Source organism: Eleutherodactylus coqui, chromosome 1 (genome assembly GCF_035609145.1).
Source record: "Eleutherodactylus coqui strain aEleCoq1 chromosome 1, aEleCoq1.hap1, whole genome shotgun sequence".
Taxonomy (NCBI): domain Eukaryota; kingdom Metazoa; phylum Chordata; class Amphibia; order Anura; family Eleutherodactylidae; genus Eleutherodactylus; species Eleutherodactylus coqui.
In genome coordinates this window covers 275,922,870-275,943,414 of record NC_089837.1, presented here as the reverse complement: position 1 = coordinate 275,943,414, position 20,545 = coordinate 275,922,870, and the positions used below count along the sequence as shown (strand labels likewise).

Below are 20,545 nucleotides of genomic sequence, written 5' to 3'. Positions count from 1 at the left end.
TTGGGGAAAACAGCACAGATGTTGATGCACATGTATGCTTGCTCACAGTGCACAGTAAAAATGTACCAAATGATGCAAATCTCAGAAAGTAGATGGAGCATCAACTGATCTTCCCTGTGCTATTGGGGGAATAAAAGAATGCAGGCTATCTATAAGCAGAGAGATGGTGAGAGAACACTTAGCTAACTTAAATGAATTCAAATCTCTAGGTCCAGAAAAATTACATCCTAGGATACAAAAGGAAGCAGCGGAGGTAATTGTTGAACCACTCGCCAAAATCTTTGAAAATTCCTGGAAAACAGGAGAAGTCCCAGAAGATTGATAAGGGCAAACCTTGTCTCTATCTTCAAAAAAAAGGAAGAAGGTAGATCCAGGAAACTACAGGCTTGTGAGCCTAACTTCTAAACCGGGAAAGATCTTTGAACAAATTATTAAACAGCATGTATGCAAGTACTTGGAAAAAAATGGATTAACCAAAGACAGCATGGGTTTGTAACAAACAAGTCATGCCAGACTAATCTAATTTCCTTCTATGACAGAATCACTGACTGGGTTGATAAGGAAAATGTGGTGGATATAGTATATCTTGACTTTAGTAAAGCATTTGACAAAGTATCTCATACCATACTTATTTAAAAAATTACCAAATATGGATTGACAAGGCAACTGTTAGGTGGATTCACAACTGGCTGAGTGATCGTACTCAAAGGGTGGTCAAAAATGGCTGCATTCTTTCAAGTGGAAGAATGTTTCAAGGGGGGTGTACCACAAGGCTCTGTCCTAGGCCCAGTGTTGTTCAACATTTTTATAAATGATCTGGAGGTCTGAATTGATGGGAAAATGATCAAATTTGCCAAAGACCTAAAGCTAGGAGGGATATCTAAGATAGAAAAAGGAGAGGGCATATTCAAAAAAAAGCTGGAAAAGCTTGAACAGCTAACAGAATGGTATTTAACAAGAAGAAATGCTGAGTCCCACATCTAGGCAGGAAAAATGAAAATAACACATACAGAATGGGAGGAATTGGGCTAAGCAGCAGTACATGTGAAAAAGACTTGGGTATACTAATAGATCATAGACTGAACATAAGTCACCAATGTGATACAGCAGCCAAAAATGCAAACACAATTCTGGGATGTATTAAGAGAAGCATAGAGTCTAGATCACATGAGGTAATTATACCCCTCTACTCTTCTTTAGTCAGACCTCATCTGGAATACTGTGTCCAGTTCTGGGCACCCCAATTTTAAAAAGACATAGACAAACTGGAGCAAGTTCAAAGAAGAGTTACCAAGATGGTGAGTGGTCTGGAAATCATGTCCTATGAGGAACGGTTAAAGGATCCGGGAATGTTTAGCTTGCAAAAAACAAGACTGTGAGGAGACTTAATAGCGGTCTACAATTATCTGAAGGGCTGTCACAGTGCAGAGGGATCAGCCCTATTCTCATTTGCACAAGGAAAGACTAGAAGCAATGGAAATAAACCGAAAGGGAGTAGACACAAATTAGATATTAGAAAAAACTTTTTGAGAGTGGAACAGGTTACTTGGGGAGGTGGTGAGTTCTCTTTCAATGAAAATGTTAAAACAAAGGCTGGACAAATATCTGTCTGGGAGGATTTAGTGAATCCTGCACTGAGCAGAGGGTTGGACCAAATGGCCCTGGAGGTCCTTTCCAACTCTACCATTCTATGATTCTATGAAATCAGTTCTTCAAAAAACTGCCTTTTTTATATCACAGATATTTAGAATTGGTTCTGCGGCTGGAATATGGATTTTACAAGGCCATTCTGATGAATGGCACCCGATCCTGCGTGGCAAAACTGCATACGGTTTTACCACAATTTGCTACTTTTGCAGTGCAGTTTTTAGTTCAATTATTTTAGTTCAATTATTTTATTGACATTTTCAAATAATAACCAACAGCTTTACATTAATGTATATCAAACTTGGGGGATTTTGCATTAAAAGTATAGATGTTGCTCGTTACTGGTGATCTATTGGAAATCTGATTTACCCCACTATGCCACTCACATTATCCAAAATCAAAATTAAACTAAATAAGAAGAGAGAAAACACAACGAAATCCAATAACATGAAAGCAAAACAAACCTGGGGGAAAAAAAGGGGGGGCTAGGAAAGAGTGGGAAGGGAGAGATAGGGGTAGGGATGGGGGTTACGACCTTACTCAAGTGATGTGATGAGCTCGCTAGTAGTCCAGTCGACCAGTTTCAAGCCAAACTTTGAAAGGGTCTGAAGCCCTCATGGCTATCCAGGGGCTCCAAAGCTCGTAGGAACCGATCCGTTCCTGTTCGTCCCCAGAACTCTCCTCCTCATATCTCATGAGCAGATCTAATTTCTCTGTCCATGTGATCCTTGATGGGGAGGAGGTGGATCGCCATAAGCCCGGGATTGACACCCTCACCGCTAATATGGTCAAGCGCAATAGGTCCGCCTTAATTTTGTCGATTGACCGTGGGAGCATTAGGAGAAGGGCCATCTCAACTGTTATGGATACTGTTGACCTGGTCATAGCGTTATACAACACTTCCACACTGCTCCACAAGCTATTGACGACTGAGCATTCCCACCAGATATGTAACATTGATCCCGGGGCATCTTGACATCTCCAACACTCCGGGGAAACCTGCACATCCATCTGGTGTAGCCTCCTCGGTGTCCTATACCAGTGAGAGAGTATTTTAAAGTTCTGTTCCTGAATTCTCCCGAATTTGGTACTTTTATGACAGAGAAGGAAGGCCCTCTGCCAGTCTGTTCTGGAGTACTGTTTCCCCAACTCTCGTTCCCATTGGCCCAAGTAACTAGGGAGAGAGTCCTCTGTCCCTCCGTCCAGCAACATTTTATAGATTACCAAGATCCCATGCTCGATAGGGGACGACATCATACAGAGATGTTCGAATGGCGTCAACTGTCGTCCTCCGTTCCGGCCTGGTGTCAGGGACTCCACATATCCCCTCACCTGCAGATAGTTTAACCAAGCTCCTGGAGGAGGTCTAGATTCTCTGTAAAACTCCCCCCAAAGGCTTCATTCCCTCCTGTGACATCACGTCGGACTCGCGGGATCAGGGGACCAGGTAGGGACAGGACAGTGTCCTTGTTCCATGTAGCCATAAATTCCGGGTTAGCAACCAATGGTGTAAGGGGGCCTGGCAGGGACGTCAAGCCCAACCTCGGTGCGAATGTCCCCCATATCCTGAGAAAGTCCAACAAGAATGGTGAGAGTGGCCTAAGGTCACTCAGCCGCCAACGTGGGATCCATGGGGCCCCCTGGGTCATTCTGCAGTCCGGTGTGTGCTCTATTTCGACCCATAACTTCGATGCTCTTTCTTGCGTCAAAGTAAGGACGAAATTTGTAAGACACGCTTTATAATTGCAGTGCAGTTTTTTAGCATGTGCTTCACTTGTACTAACTGCACTGCCAAACACTGCAGCAGCTCACAGTAAAACCATGTGACGTTTTGCCGTGTGCTTTTTGGTTATGCTGCTTATTACCACCTTCGAGGCTAAATCATGTAGGAGCACCCTTAGAGTAAACAGATGCTGAAAGGGAACTTGTCATCAGTTCTAGAGCTACTATATTAAACCCACTATACAGATAAAACACTGATGTAATGTGCATTTCTAAATGTTGTTATTCTGTAGGCTCTATAGGAAAAGAATATGTTAAAATTGAGGTTTTTACATTTCCTTTGCTGCATGTAAATTACCGTTGAGTTGTCCAATGGGTGGGCTGGACCATCTCTGGTGTTCTGGCTGGACTTTCCCTACAGGCCTGTGTACCTCCTGTAGTGCCAACCCTCTCTACAGCTGTTATGTGGAGATGACTTCCACATCATCAATGCAGCAATCAAACTCTCATTTATGCTCTGGGAGCTTTGAGATCAACCCATGCCAATGAACTGCGCATGTTACGGTCTCAGGACATATGTAAGAGTTTGATCGCTGTGTTGATGACATGTCAAGTGCCAGTAGCAGAGAGGAGCGGTGCTAGGAAAGTTATGAAGACCTGCAGAGACAGTCCATCGGTCCAGCCTGCCCATCAGACCACTCAGCTGTAATTTACATGTGATGTGGGAAATGTAAATGCATTCATTTTTAGGCATACTTTGCCCAGGAAGTCTAACGAAATAACCTTAGAACTGTACTTTAATAGCTATAGAATTGATCATCAAGAATCAGCAAGATTCACTAACTCATCCGAAACAGATGTCTGTGGAGTCTCTGTTAGAAGACTTCAATTGAAGGAGAACTCACCACCTCCTGTGGCAACCTGTTCGACTCATTGATTGTCCTCACTGTCAAAAAGTTTTTTCTAATACCAGTATTTAATCCGTGTCTGATTTCTTTGTTTCATCCCATTGCTTCTAGTCTTTGCTTGTGCAAATAAGAATAGGGCTGATCCCTCTGCACTGTGACAGTCCTTCAGATACTTGTGGACAACTAACTCTCTTCTTAGCCTTGTTTTTGCAAGCTAAATATTCCCAGATCCTTTAACCATTCCTCATAGGGCATGATTTGCAGACTGCTCACCATCCTGGTAGCTCTTCTCTGAACTTGCTCCAATTCGTCTGTCTTTTTTAAATTGGGGTGCCCAAAACTGGATACAGTATTCCAGATGAGGTCTGACCAAGTAAGAGTAGACGGAGGGTAATTATCTCACATGACCTTTACCGTGCTTCTCATAATATATCCTAGAATTTTTTTATTTTTTGCTGCTGTATCAAAATATTAATTCATGTTCAGTCTGTGATCTATTACTAAACCCAAGTCTTTTTTACTTTTTTCTGGCCCAGATGTAGGACTTTGCATTTCTCCCAGTTAAATACTATTCTGATAGTCGCTGTCCACTATTCAAGCCTTTCTAGATCTTTTTGAATCCGCTCTCTTTTTTCTAGAGTTAACTACCTCTCCAATATTCATCAGATTCCCCTCAATTCCTTCATCTAGATCATTTATAAAAATGTTGAATACCACTGGGCACAGGACAGAGCCTTATGGTAGCCAACTTGAGACATTCCTGGATGTGCAGCCATTTATAACCATTCTTTGAGCACGACACTCAGTCATTTGTTAATCCATCTAACAGTTGCCTTGTTAATTCCATATCTGATCATTTTTTCAATAAGTATGGTATGAGATACTTTGTCAAGTGCATTACTAAAGTCAAGCTATACTATATCTACCGCATTTTCCTCATGAACCCAGTTTGTAATTTTGTCATAGAAGTAAATTGGATGAGAATGGAGTAATTAACCAGAGCCAGCATGGGTTTTTAACAAAGAAGTCATGCCAGACTAATCTAAGTCCTTGCATACATGTTGTTTAATACATTCTTCAAAGATCTTTCCCGGTATAGAAGCCAGGCTCACAGACCTGTAACTTCCTGGATCACCTTCTTCCCCTTTTTTTTGAAGATAGGGACAACATTTGCCCTTCCCCAATCTTCTGGGACTTCTATTCTCCAGGAATTTTTCAAAGAGTATTGCGAGTAGTTCAGCAATTACCTCTGCTGCTTTCTTTAGTATCCTAGGATGTAATTCATCTGGAATTTTGATTCATTTAATTTTGCTATGTTCTCTCACCATCCATAGGTTTATAGATAGCCTGGAGTCTTTTAGCTCTTCAATAACACTGGGAAGATTAGTTCATGTTGCATTTACTTTCTGAAAGAAAACTGATACAAAATAGGAATTTAAAAGTTCAGCCTTCTCAACATCCTTTACAACCAATTCATCATATCATCCTGTAAACATTATATAGCATCTTTTAGTTTTATTTAGCTTTTGACATACTCCCCAAATTCTTTTTTTTTTTTGCTTTTGGCCTCGCTTGCTAGCCTTAATTCATTATTAGCTTTTCTGACACTTGCCCAATAGTTTCTGTAGACTGCATTATATTCTTCTTTAGATATGCCCCCTCCCCTCTCACCACACAAACACACACACACACTTTCCATGTGATAAGCATTTTTTTTCCTTTTTAGCATGTATTTAAGTTCTGTGTTCATTCATCCAGGTCCTGGTCTCTTTAAAATTCTTTACATTCTTCCATTCAACGATTGTGCTTTGAAAATCTAGTTTTCCTAAATTTTCCATCCTTTTTGGAAATTCCTGGCCCTAAAATGGATCCATCCTACCATCTTTCTGAGTCCATTAAAAACTAGATTTTGTAAAGAACTTACCGTAAAATCTCTTTCTCGGCATGTTCATAGGGCTGCCAGCTTTGACCTTTGGTATATAGCACCTGCTGATTGGAGGTGGACACTAACCAGACAAACGAGTTGGCTGCTCCTGCTTGCTGTATACCCCCTGCAGGTACTCAGCTAATCAGTTTTGTATGCAAGCAGTAGGAGTGCTCCGGTGGGGCTTGTTATGAAATGGTAGTGCTTAAAATAACTTAGGAGGATGCCAGTGTGACCATAGGCAAACAAAAAAAGTGTCACCCTGACCAGGGGAAGAAGGCAAAGCACAATACGAAAGCCAAAAATAGAACCCCTATCGGGTGGGTACTGTCCCCTCCAATGAACATGACGAGAAAGAGATTTACAGCAAGTTCTTTACTAAATCTAGTTTTCTCGTCTGTATCATTGGGGGACACAGCTTTGATCTTGGGACGTTCAAGAGCAGTACCCAAGGTGTGGGAAAATATAAGAAGCTGCATTTGTAAAGAAGTGTAATCAGCTCTTTAACTGCCACTAGCATTAGTGGATGCCTAGGCATCCAGCATGCTCAGAGACAGAGGATAAAGGGGCCTGAGAAAACTGACCCATTCCCCCACCGGAAAAAAGGCTCCTGACGAGGAGCTACCAACGAATCACCCGTTGTCCAAGAAATATGTGCCATAACACAGCCTGAACATATGATGTCTCAGCCACAGTAACCCTGCACTGACGCGAAGCAGCGCCAGTGCGAGGAACCTGCCTCGGAAACCCAAGGATCCTCTTGTGTTGTCGGGAGCACCAGCAGAGAGCGACAGAGGGCGACTGAAGCATGCCACTAGAGAGTGGTAAATTTGTGAATTACGACCGAGCTCACTTGTGACCAGCTTATCCCATGGGACTAGACTTCATCAAAGCAGAGCAAGATACCACATGCAGTGAGGTAACATGCAACAGGATGACCTTCTTTTGATTACAAAGAAACTTCCGCCCGATAGCACATCCCGCTTAAAAGAGAGACGAGTAGATAGGGCGAGCTGGATGTGACATCAGCAGCATCGGAAAAGGCGGGTGAAACTTAAAGAGCTGGGGCCCTCTAGCAGGCTCATTCATGCATCCTCAACGACATGAGTGGCCCACGTCGGCAGACATGGCTGACTGAGCTAGCAGCACAGTCCTTCTAGAAAGAAACAGATGTTGATTTGGATCCGAGGCCGCCTGGAGAGGGATCGGATCCATAGTGGTACAGCATGTCAGAGCCGACTAGAAGGGAGCTAGTAGACAGATCTACAGCCCCCAGTACCCTGTCGGAGGGCAAAACCCCTCGGATTACCACTATACTTAGATAAACCGAGACAAGATATTCTTTGACTGACTGGATGTCCATCCCATATAGCGGCACGAACGCACATAGTATGCGGCTCTAGGCAGCCCCAGCCTGCATCTCCTCCTGTAAGCGGGGAAAAGAACACTGCACACAGGCCACCATAGGGAAGTCAAGTATTGCTCCCCGTTCTGGATCGGAGAAGAGGAGCAATGTGTCCGTGGAGGTTTTATGAACAGTTCTCCGTCCATATGGAAGGTACCACCGATGTCAGCAAGCCCAGAGTACTGCTGATAACCAATCCAAACATGGCTGGATGCAATCTCATACTGCATTGAGAGCACACATAGCACATGTCTCTTGCCTGTTATCCTGGAAACGGGATACTGCGCCAAGGCTACCTGCAGATAACTGCAGGTGGCACCCCTCAGTGAGCTAGTCATTAGGCAAGGCTCAACCCGGTCTGTAACAGACCTGAGGGGTGTTGAGTCCAGAGATTCCATGTGTGAGTACTCCTTCCACATGGAGGGCATCACAGGTCTCCGCCAGGGCGGGAGCCATGCTGACAATTAGTTTGGCTGGATGTGATCTCATACTGTAGTGACAGCGCACATAGTATGTGGCTCTGGCCAGCCCCTGTCCGCGTGTCATCCTCGACTCAGACACTGCGCCAAGGCAGCCCACAGAGAACTGCAGGAAGGGTAACAGGGGAGCTACCGACAGGCAAGGCTCAACCTGATTCGGAGCAAACATGAGGAGCGATGAGTCCAGAGTCTCCCTGTGCGAGTACTCTTTCCAAATGGAAGGTACCACAGGTCTCAGCAATGCCGCAAGCTGGCCAGTGTAGGCATAACACAAACTGCATGGTGCAACACACAGCAAGGCGGCAAATACACAGCCTTTCAGGCGGCATGACACGGGAGGGGGACTCCTGTACAGGGGCAGGACAGCAAGGGAAGCTATTTTCATACCTACTCCTTTTTACTCACCTATCTTCTTTTTTCCTTCCTTGTCTCCAGCAGGCTTCCCCAAGCGGCTTCCCATACCCCACAGGCTAGCGTGCAACAAACTGGACCCCAGTCATGTCACCTTTTCTTCTCCAGGTAGGGCAGACAATGGACAGCAATGTCTGGCAGTTCGCCCTCCTGCATAGGGGTAGATCGGAGAGTAAGCTCCATCAACCTGCAATCGCTTCCTGGTGGAGGACAGACACTTGCCGTACGCCCTCCTCGTGGGGAACAGGTAGCGAGCTGCCTGGCCTGTCCCTACATCCCTGTTGTTCTGAAGATCTTGATTGAAGAGGCCTGCCTCCTACTGACACTAAGGTAAAAACTGATTAGCTGAGTACCTGCAAAGGGTATATAGCAAGTGGGAGGAGCTAACTTGTCTGTCTGCTTCGCGTCCACCTCCAATCAGCAGGTGCTATATACCCAAGGTCAAAGCCATGTCCCCCAATGATACAGACGAGAAATATGCATTTCGGAAATCCAACTTTGAAATTAGGAGTCCTCACAGGTCTTCCTTACCTTGTTATCTAAAATTCAAGGATAGCATGATCACTGCCTCCCCTTACTTCTTTACCCATTTTCTCCCTGTTAAGAATTAGGTACAAGATTGTGTTTTCTTTTATACCTCAATAGATCAAGAGGTAGGATAATACGCTGATGGGTGCCGACATGTGAGGTCTGCGCCAATGTTGCAATATTACAGTTCAAAATTGCACTACAGCCTAAATAATGGGTAAAAAAATAGCACATGAAGCTCCACTAAGGTGCTCCCCCATCGCCTTATACACGCTCTGCTCGCGTGTCTTCCCCACCTGCAGCCCTATCAACAGCACCGCAGCTATCATTTCGTCCTTTACAGAAAAGTGCTGCAATGATGCCAAGGAGACAGGATAATGCTCCCAGCGGCCCACAAGGACCTTGCGCCAGCTCTCTGGTTACTTTATGTTCTGCTTCTAAGCAAAAGGAACCTCAGTGCAACAGCAGGCAATATAAAGCTGTGCGCTCAGTACCCACTACTAGTACTCACACAAGAGAACTCCAGCAGGGAGTAAACTCTCACAACACACCACCAGAGGTCAGTTCTAGCACTGCAGGGAGATTCCCATGGAGGTCTACGGCCCTCCTTACATTTAATTCATGATCTAATTAATTGAGTGAACCCATTTTTCAGGAACTGTAAAAAGAGCAAGAGGAAGACTTTGGGATTACCCTCGCCACTTCACAATGTGATGCCTTAAATAACCATTGTGCACCACTATCAGAGGGTGTTCAGGAGGACACTGACCCACCTTCTCCCCCTCAACTACCCTCAGATTGGAATCAATATTTTATGCAGCTTGCTTCTAAGAGAGACTTCAAGGCAGTCCTCTCTGAAATAAGGGAAGCTTGCTGGGTTGAAATTTCTGCTGTGAAGCCTGATCTCCAGCATATTCCATTATGAGTCATGACCGTAGAAGATGATCATGATGCTACAGGATCATGTATCTCCTAGTTAAAGGCTACAGTAGCTTTCCAATCGAATGATATCTATGAACTGCAGCAACACCTGGAGGATTTAGTTTGGAGGAATAACATCAGTGTTCAGGAGACTACAGAGGCCACACATGCAGTCTTTAATTTTATTCTGGGGAAACCCCCACAAGATTAAGTTCAACAGAGCTCATAGAGCCCTTAAACCAAAAAATGCTTCTTCCCAACCGAGAGATGTAATCTGTTGTATTCATGACTTCACTGTCAAAGAAGCCATTATCACTAGGACCAGAGGACTGAGAAACTGACTTTGATAGAGTACATATCTAGCAGTGCCCTGACTTATCTTGAGACACCCTGCAGAAAAGACAATATCTGCATCCAGAAGTGTAACTTGAAGCTGCTGGGCCCTAGTGCAAAGTCTGGAACTGGGCCCCCAACTATAAAGCTTCATTGGTAGTATTAATTTGCAGTATGGGGAAGAGAGACTTTATGGGCCCCCTAGCGCTCCTGGGCCCAGGTGCGACAGCACCCTCTGCACCCCCTATACGTATACCCATATCTGCATCCCATACTGGCAACCTTGTGTGACCACTAATTGATGTGCTGTTGAGGTTTTCCCCTTGCCCTCATAGCCCATAATAGATGGGCACTCTGCCACTTTCTGTGCACAATTAAATCTTCAGTAATTCTGCGACAATTTAGAAATGCTGGTTCCAAGTGTACTTGCTTCCCCTCTGTCACCTCCACCATCGTTGCAACCTGCACAAACTAAAAGATGGTACCTTACTTCTCCACTGTCTTCCTCCCAAAAAACTCAGTGACCTCTCCTATATGATTTTACTTAAAGGGGTTGTCCCGCGGCAGCAAGTGGGTCTATACACTTCTGTATGGCCATATTAATGCACTTTGTAATGTACATTGTGCATTAATTATGAGCCATACAGAAGTTATCAAAAGTTTTATACTTACCTGCTCCGTTGCTGGCGTCCTCGTCTCCATGGTGCCGACTAATTTTCGGCCTCCGATGGCCAAATTAGCCGCGCTTGCGCAGTCCGGGTCTTCTGCTTTCTTCAATGGAGCCTCTCGTGCAGGATGCCGGCTCCGTGTAGCCCCGCCCCGTCACGTGCCGATTCCAGCCAATCAGGAGGCTGGAATCGGCAATGGACCGCACAGAAGAGCTGCGGTCCACGGAGGAAGAAGATCCCGGCGGCCATCTTCACCGGTAAGTATAGAAGTCACCGGAGCGCGGGGATTCAGGTAAGCGCTGTGCTGTTTGTTTTTTTAAGTCCCTGCATCGGGGTTGTCTCGCGCCGAACGGGGGGGGGGGGGGGTTTGAAAAAAAAAAAAACCCGTTTCGGCGCGGGACAACCCGTTTAATCCTGTGATTTCCCCCTTGGCTTTGGGTGCTTCTGTACCTACTGACATTAGGGCTTGTTTATTTTTAGTCTGCTTGCTTGGCCATTTCTTTGTTTGTTGTATATTTTTCTATTTGCAGTGTGATTATTGAGGTTTGAGGCAAATATTTTGTTGACATTACCAACACTTTCTGACAATGTCATTTCCTGGTCTTCCTCCAAACCTTAGGGTTAGGTTTTCCCTGGTGTTTTAGTTGATTACAGGCCTTTCTACCTTCCTGGAAAGGGCTGGTAATCCCTCAACCCTTTAGTGACCAAGTCTGTTTGCGCCTTAATCACCAAGCCAAATTTTGGAAATCTGACATGTGCTACTTTAAGGCCGCCTGCACACGAGCGGAAATCCCGCCGCGGGATTTCCCGCGGGATTTCCGCCGCTGAAAGTTTGCATAGGAGTGCATTAAAATACGCTCTCCTATGCAGACAGCCGCGGTTTGGCCGCGCGAAATCTCGCGCGGCAAACAAACCGCGGCATGTCCTAATTTTCTGCGGGGCACGCACTCACCCGGCCGCCGGCTCCGGTCTGCGCATGCGCCGGCTGCGCGGCAGCCAGCACATGAAAGAGCCGGGGCCGCCAGGCGCGGGTGAGTACGCGCTCGTCCCTGCAGGTTCTTGGGTCGGATCGCGCGGCGAGAATTCTCGCTGCCGGATCCGACCCGCTCGTCTGCAGGCGGCCTAACATAGAATAACTCTCTGTAAAGGTTTTGCATATTCAAGTAATTCTGACATTTTTTTGCTGCATATTGTACTTCATTTAGCTGGTAAAAATAGACCAATAGAGTTTGTGTATATTTTTTAAGAGCACCAAAATTGGGAATATTTTGAAAAATGTGTCATTTTTTTCACATTTTCAACTTCAATATGTCAAATATGTGCAAACCTACTGTACACATTTTTGATAAGATATATATTTCTATCTGTTTACTTTATTCTGAAAGCACATGTCAAAAACTTTGTTTTTTTTTAACCATTTAAGAGACGTACAAATTTAACATTAATTATTAACATTTTGAGTAACATTTTGTTTTTCTGCTCCAAGCCAAGATTGCAAAGGCTCATAGGCATCAGAACGATAAATCCTCCCACAAATGACCCCATTTTAAAATGTACATCCCATAATATATTCGCAGTGGTGTCATGAGTATTTTGACCCCACAGTTTTTTTCAGGAGTTAATGCAATTTAGAGGAGAAAAAATAAAATGTCATATTTTTGCAAATATATCATTTTAAAGGCATTTTTTTCTAGAGCGCACATGAAAATGAGGATTTGTACCTCAAAATGGATACCCCTGTTTGTCCTGTGTTAAGAAGCATACCCATTGTGGTCCTAATCTTATGTCTGTATACCCAATGGGGCACAAAACGAAAGGAACAGCCGATGGCTTTCAGAACAGAAATTTTGCTTGAAGGTGTTTCACACTTGTTGAGCATTTGAACTGCCAAAACAACAGAACCCCCACGAATGACCAGATTTTGAAAATTAGACCCCTTAACTAATTCATCGAGGGTACTGCATATTTTGTCCCCACAGTTTTTGAATGAATCTCGGAAAAGCAGAAGGAAAATAATTACAATTTTGCATCTTTTTGGCAGTTGTGTCATTTTAAAAACAAGCTTTTTTTTGTACAGCACACATATGAATGTAGCCTTACACCCTAAAATTGGATGCCGCTGTTTGTCCTGTGTTCAGAAACATACCCATTGTAACCACAATCTACTTACTGAACACATAGCTAGGCCTACAATGGAGGGAACACCGTTTGGCTTTCAGTGCAAAACTGAATAAATTCCAGGCCCAATTATTCACTTGTATGTCATCAAGGTACCAAAACAATAGTTTTTTTGCTAAAATTATTATAAAGCATGTGAAAAAATATATAAAATGTATTTATTTTTCATATACTGTCACTTTTGATGACAGTTTTCTTTGTTTCAAGCAGGGAAAACTGGGGAGATGCACCCCAAATTTTGTAGCACCAGCTCTTCTGTATTCAGCAATGCCCTCATTGTAGCCCCAATCTACTTACAGGACACATGGTTAGGCCTGTAATGGAGGGAAAAACCATTGGATTTCAAGGAGCAACTGAATAAATTCCAGGCCCCATTTTGTGCAGGCAAAAAAAAAAAAATTGACTCCCTAAAAATAATCCCCCCCCCCCCCTTCCTCCTTAAGTAATAATGTAAAGCTGTGTGGTATGTCTGAAAACATGGGTAATTACGGAGGCAATTATGGGGAAATAAAACCGGGTATCCCTCCACCCCCCATGCTTGCTGCAAACCCAACACTTTTTTAGGAGGCATTTCTTGACCTCACTGGCAGGGATGGGGTGCAAAACGTGGCGCTTTGCGAGGCTTCAAAAGCTTGCCGAGGTGCAGTGGTCTTAAACAGAAGGCGCTTAACAAGCTGCTCCTGGAACTGCAGGAGAGTGAGTGTTTACTGGGAGTTTTTATAAATTACGTAGACATTACAGGTAGTGATTTGAATAATGCTCACACGGCCGTATGTGGAATGCGCTTGCGGAGGCATGCAGCGAATGCAATCTGTGAGACCGGACGTAGCCCACTGCGTATGAATGCTTAATGTACTGCGTATAACTGCATACTCATGCAGGCAGTCATGCGCAGTACACCTTTCTTCGTTTGTTCCTTTATATTTCCCATACCGTCGCTTAGCAATGATGCGGGTACCCACAGCCCAAACGCATTGTAATTGCGTATTGGCTGCAGGTATATCCACAACCATGGAGCACAATGGAATCTATGTTGCGGATATTTGCTGTAAAATAGAACATGCTGCGATCTGTTTTCTGTGAGTCGATTATGTAATTCCGACTGGCTAATGTGAGCGGAATTGTGTAATCCGATGAATTTGATCCACGAATTACCACGGATCAGACGCATGCAGAATCTGCGATTCCTATCTGGTCGTGTAAGACTGGACTAAAGTAACATAGTAACATAGTATGTTAGGCTGAATAAAGACAATGTCCATCTAGTTCAGCCTGTTTCAACCCCCTTGTTGATCCAGAGGAAGGCAAAACCCCCCAAGAGCCAAAAGCCAATTAGCCCTTTCGGGGGGAAAATTCCTTCCTGACTCCATAATGGCAGTCAGAATAATCCCTGGATTAACCTCTGATAGTCTTTTTGTAAGACCCAGACCAACAACCCACTTGTCACCTAATGTTTATATCCTGTAATATCCTTCAGCTCTAGAAAGACGTCTAGTCCCCTGTTAAACTCCTCTATGGATTTTGCCATCACCACATCTTCAGGCAAAGAGTTCCACAGTCTCACTCCTCTTACAGTAAAGAAGCCCCTTCTGTGTTGGTGATAGAACCTGCTTTCTTCTAGACGTAGCGGATGCCCTCTTGTTACCGTCGCAGTCCTGGGTATAAACAGATCATGGAAGATATCCTTGTATTGTCCTCTAATGTATTTATACATAGTTATTTAATTGCCCCTTAGACGTCTTTTTTCCATGGTGAATAATCCTAATTTTGATAGCCTCTCTGGGTATTCCAGTCCCCTCATTCCATGTATTAATTTAGTTGCCCTTCTTCATTGGTGTCAGAATGATAGATACCCCCCATAAATGACCCCATTTTAAAAACTACACCCCTTAATGTATTCACTGAGGGGTGTTATGAGTGTTTTGACCCCACAGTTTTTTTTCAGGAGTTAATGCAATTTAGAGGAGAAAAATAAAATTTCAGATTTCTGCATATATGTCATTTTAAAGGCATTTTTTTCTAGAGCGCACATGAAAATGAGGATTTGCACCACAAAATGGATACCCCTGTTTGTCCCGTGTTCAGAAACATAGCCATTGTGGCCCTAATATTATGTCTGTATGCACAAAGGGGCCCAAACCAAAAGGAGCAGCCAGTGCCTTTCAAAACATAGATTTTGCTTGAAGGTGTGTCAGGCCCCATAGCATACTTGTAGAGCCCTTGAGCGGCCAAAAATAACCCCATTTTGAAAACTAGACCCCTTAACAAATTCATCAAGGGGTGAACTGCTTATTTTGACCCCACAGTATTTGAATGAATCTAAGCAAAGCAGAATGGATAGCAAAATGGATACCCCTGTTTGTCCTGTGTTCAGAAATGTACATATTGTGGCCCTAAACTTCTGTTTGTATGCACAGAAGCAGTCGGTGGCTTTCAGAACAGACATTTTGCTTGAAGACGATTTAGGCCCCGTTGCCCATTTGTAGAGCCCTTGAACGGCCAAAATAATATAGAACCCCCACAAGTGACCCCATTTTGAAAACTAAACCCCTTAATGAATTCATCTAGGGGTGTACTGCCTATTTTGACCCCACCGTTTTTGAATAAATCTAAGCAAAGCAGAAGCAAAAAATTACGATTTTTATTTTTTTGGCAATTGTGTCATTTTAAAAACAGGTTTTTTTTGTACAGCACACATATGAATGAAGACATGCACCCCAAAATGGATACCCCTGTTTGTCCTGTGTTCAGAAACATACTCATTGTGGCCCTAATTTTATGTTTGTATGCACAACGGGGCCCAAAATGAAATGGAGCAGCCGATGGCTTTCAGAACAGACATTTTGCTTGAAGGTGTTTTGGGCCCCATTGCCCAATTGTAGAGCCAGTGAGCGGCCAAAACAATGGAGAACCCCCACAAATGACCCCATTTTTAAAGCTAAGCCCTTTAGTGAATTAATCTAGGTGTGTACTGTGTATTTTGAGCCCACAGTTTTTGAATGAATCTATGCAAAGCAGAAGAAAATAATTACAATTTTCATTTTTTGGCAATTGTGTCAATTTAAAAACCGTTTTTTTTTGTACAGTACGCACATGCATGAAAACCTTCACCCCAAAATGGATACCCCCATTTGTACCATATTCAGAAACATACCCATTGTGGCCCCAATCTGCTTACAGGACACAAGGCTAGTCCTATAAAGGAGGAAGCACCCGTTGGATTTCAGGGCACAACTGAATAAATTCCAGGCCCCATTGCCCACTTGTGCGGGAAAAAAATTGACTTCCTAATAAGAATCCCCCCCCCCCCCCCTACACCCCTGCCCCCTCCTCGCCGCCATCCCCATTTTTTGGCATTCCCTAAATCTTAGATAAAAGTAATAATGTAAACTATGTTTTATGTCCGGAGATGGGAGTGATTACGGAGGCTGGTTGGAATGGGCACATGGGGCAAGAAAACAGCGTATCCCTCTTCCTCCCATGCTTTTTTAGGGGTATTTCATGACCTCAGCGGCGGGGATGGGGTGTAAAAAGTGGCGCACCGTGAGGCTTCGTAAGAATGCTGAGATGCGGCTGTCTCACGCAGAAGGTGCTCAACAAGTTGCTCCTGTAACTGCAGGAAGGCCAGTGTTCCCGAAGCTTCTTGTAAATTACGTATTACAGGTAGCGCTCTGAATAACGCCGAGCTCACGCGGCTATATGTGGAATCCGCTTGTGGAGGCCCGCAGCGTATCCCAGCATACAGCCACTTAATGTACTTAGTGTACTCACACAGACGGTCATGCGCAGTACACCATTTTTTGTTTGTATTTCCCGCGTCGTCGCTTACAGATGACCTGGGTACCCGCAGCCCGTACACAATGTATTTGCATATCCGCGGTCATAGAGCACAATGGGCGGTAAAATATAACATGCTGTGTTCTGTTTTCTGCAAGTGGATTACGTAATTCCGACCCGCTAATTGGGGGGAATTGTGTAATCCAATGCATGTGATTGATCCGTGGATTACCGCTGATCAAACGCATGCAGAATTCGTAATTCCTATCCAGTTATGTGAGACCGGCCTAATGTTAAATCACTACTTTTTTATCACGTGACCAGGGACTGCTCAACGAGGCCACCGGTCACTGCTCCAAGCACTCAGCAACCGTTTGTTTGCCGAGAGCACGGGGATTAAAATTTCCTGGGCTCCCCAGCTCCTGCGCATGTGTCTGGCATTTTGCCGGCGGGCACATACGCAAAAGCCGGAGGGGGCCATGGAGGATGATCGCTTCTGGATTCAAATGCGGTGAGGGAAGATGAATCTTCCACTTTTTAAAAAACTTTTATGTAATCGCCATTATGCATTGGATAACGGCAATCATGTGACCAGTAACCACATACCGCGGCCCCTCCGTGACATCTCCAAGCTCTTGGCTACCTTTGGCAGCCAGGAAAAGGGAGATTTAAAATTTCCTGGGCAATCTTTCACTTTTGCTGACGGGCGCATGCGCCGAAGCCGGGGTAAGGTCCGCGGATCAACATCCCATCAGGGAACAAATTCGGGGACCGTAAGGGGAGATGAAACTTTACCTTTTTAAACTTATTTTTTTAAACACTTTTTAACTTTATATGATCACCGTTATTTGATGGATAACTGTGATCATGTGACTGGGAACCGCATACAGCGGTCTCCAGTCATATTTCCCTGCACTCGGCTATCTGTGACAGGGCTCACCGGCCATTGGCGCATGCGCAGAAGCCAGCGGCGGGAGAACATGGAGGAAGGGGGTGAGTATTTTCACCTTTCCTCATAGACCCGATCCATGAGGGGAGGTGAAACTTTGGCTTTTTTAAAACTTTTTTCACTTTTCCCCGGTGACATCTCCTGCCTCCTGTCTATCTACAGGAGCCGGGAGCCAGGAGATTTTAAATTTCCTGCGGCACTGGACCTTCTGCACATGCGGGTGAGGTAATGCCACCTGGCACACATGCGCAGAAGGCCGGTTTCGGGGCCCGGAGGACTAGAACAGCGGAGAACAGTGCGGTAGATGGGGGTGAGTATTCTCCGCTGCCCCCATGGATCTGATCCATGAAGGCAGCTTAATCTTTAACTTTTTAAAAACTTTTTTGCACTTTTATGCGCTGATCACATTGCTGGGGGGTCTCCTCGCAGCCCTGGATGACAGCTCCATGCTGTCAGCTACCTGCGGGCACCGACAGCATGGTGTTGTCACGTCCATAGCCCACGTGGCCTTAATCCCTGCAGGACACATGATTTTACGTCCTCAGGGATTAAGGCCCACTTGGGCAGGACGTAAAAACACTACAGGCTGGTCACTAAGGAGTTAAGTGTGTATTGGTGACATCTGTTTCTCCTGCCCATGTGCATAACCTTACATTTATCCACATTGAACTTAATTTGCCATTTTTCTGCCCAAGCCCCCAGCTTATCTAGGTCCTTTTGTAGTCGCATATTGTCCTTCGTTGTATTGTCTTATATAATTTTGTATTATCTGTAAATATTGATATTTTACTATCAGGTCGTTGATAAATATATTGAACAAAATGGGGCCTAATACTGAACCCTGTGGCACCCTGCTAGCGACGGTGGCCCAATCAGAGTATGAACCATTTATTACCACCCTCTGCTTTCTATCTCTGAGCTAGTTCTTTACCCAGATACCCACGTTTTCACCCAGTCCGAGCTGCCTTATTTTGTATATCAACCTATTATGCGGCACAGTGTCAAATGCTTTAGAGAAGTCCAGGTATACAAGATCAATAGACTCTTCCAGGTCCAGCCTAGAGCTTACTTCATCGTAGAAGCTGATTAGATTGGTGTGACATGATCGACCCCTCATGAACCCATGCTGCTGAGGAGTTATTCCGTTGTTCTCCTTGAGGTATTCTAGGATGGCGTCTATCAGAAACCCCTCGAATATTTTTTCCAGTTATTGAAGTGACACTTACCGGCCTGTAGTTACCAGGTTCTCTTTTGGACCCCTTTTTGTATATTGGAACTACATTGGCAATGCACCAATCCAGTGGTACAACCCCGGTCTTGATAGTATCCATAAATATTAGAAATAGCAGCCTAGCTATCACAGTACTTAGTTCCCTTAGAACCCTTGGGTGTATTCCATCTGGGCCCAGCGATTTATTGATTTTAATCCTCTTTAACCGACTCTGCACTTCCTCCTGTGTTTGTTATGTAATATTTTATGTTTTATTCCCTGCGTCTCATGTGACATTTCCTTTTCATTCGTGAATACACTTGAAAAGAAACTATTTATTAGGTTTGCCTTCCCTCATCATCTTCTATGATTTCTCCTGCATTATTTGTTAAAGGGCCAGTATTCTCTGTGCAAATCCTTTTACTGTTAATACAATTGAAGAATAGTTTAGGGTTGTTTTGCCCTCTTGTGATCAGTCTTTCTGCCTCCTCCTTAGCAATTTTGATCTTTTCTTTACATATTTTGTATATTTTACATACCCCTTGCCCTTTTCTGGTTTCCACGGTCTCTTCTGAAGAGATTCTGACCTTGTAAATTTACCGCCCAATCGCACTTATCATCAAGCCAGGTTCCGTTATTCCGACTATATCCTAGTTTTCATCAGTCATTCTTGCTTCAAGCTCACCCACTTTACCGATCAGACTCCTTGCATTCGTTGCCACACAATTTATATGGGCATTTTTGTTCTTTAAATTTATTTAGCTACTAATGGTACTGTTGTCTATTATGTCAGTTCTAACTGTGCTAACCCTACACCCTGCTCAACCCCCATTTCCCATTACTTGGACCCAGGTGGATAACTACACTGACTACCCCCTTGTTTCTTTCTCTTTTTGCCCTGCCCACCCCCTAACCCCTTCCCCCAGCTTAAACACTTCTCCAGCCTTCTAACCATTTTCTTCCCCATCATAGCTGCAACCTCCCTATTAAGATGCAGCCCGTCCATACGGTAGAGCCTGTAGCCGACAGCAAAGTCAGCTCAGTTCTCCAGAAACCTGAACTCCTCCTCCTTATTTCCGAGAAAACTACCCTGGAGGTCCTTGCCCTAAGCTTGGACCCTAAGTCCCTGAAATCATTTTTGAGGGCCCTCTATTGACCTGTATTTGTTTATTCCGATCCGCGATGTGTCAAACTCGAGCGCCTGGAAGACAACACACCGTTCGACAATCCCGGTCTTTATGGCAGATTGTTCTATCTGTCCCCGTTAATAATTGAGTCCCCCACCACTAGGATCTGTCTAGCCTGACCTGCGCTCCCCGTCCCCTTTTCACTGGAGCAGTCATCCCCCCGGCAGAATGCATGTCGTGCTGCAGCGGTGCTGGCTCTGTAATAGCATTCCCCTCATCTGCTAACGTTGCAAACTTGTTGGGTTGTGCCAGTTCAGGACTAGCCTTCCTGATTCTCTTCCCTCTACCCCTCCTTCTA

At 44.5% G+C, this 20,545-nt stretch overlaps 1 protein-coding gene across 3 annotated transcripts in view; it reads left to right on the top strand.

Annotated features, from left to right (window-relative positions):
- Positions 1-20,545, top strand: part of ITPR3 (inositol 1,4,5-trisphosphate receptor type 3) — a 665,728-nt gene that overhangs the window by 525,430 nt on the left and 119,753 nt on the right. The window lies entirely within an intron of this gene.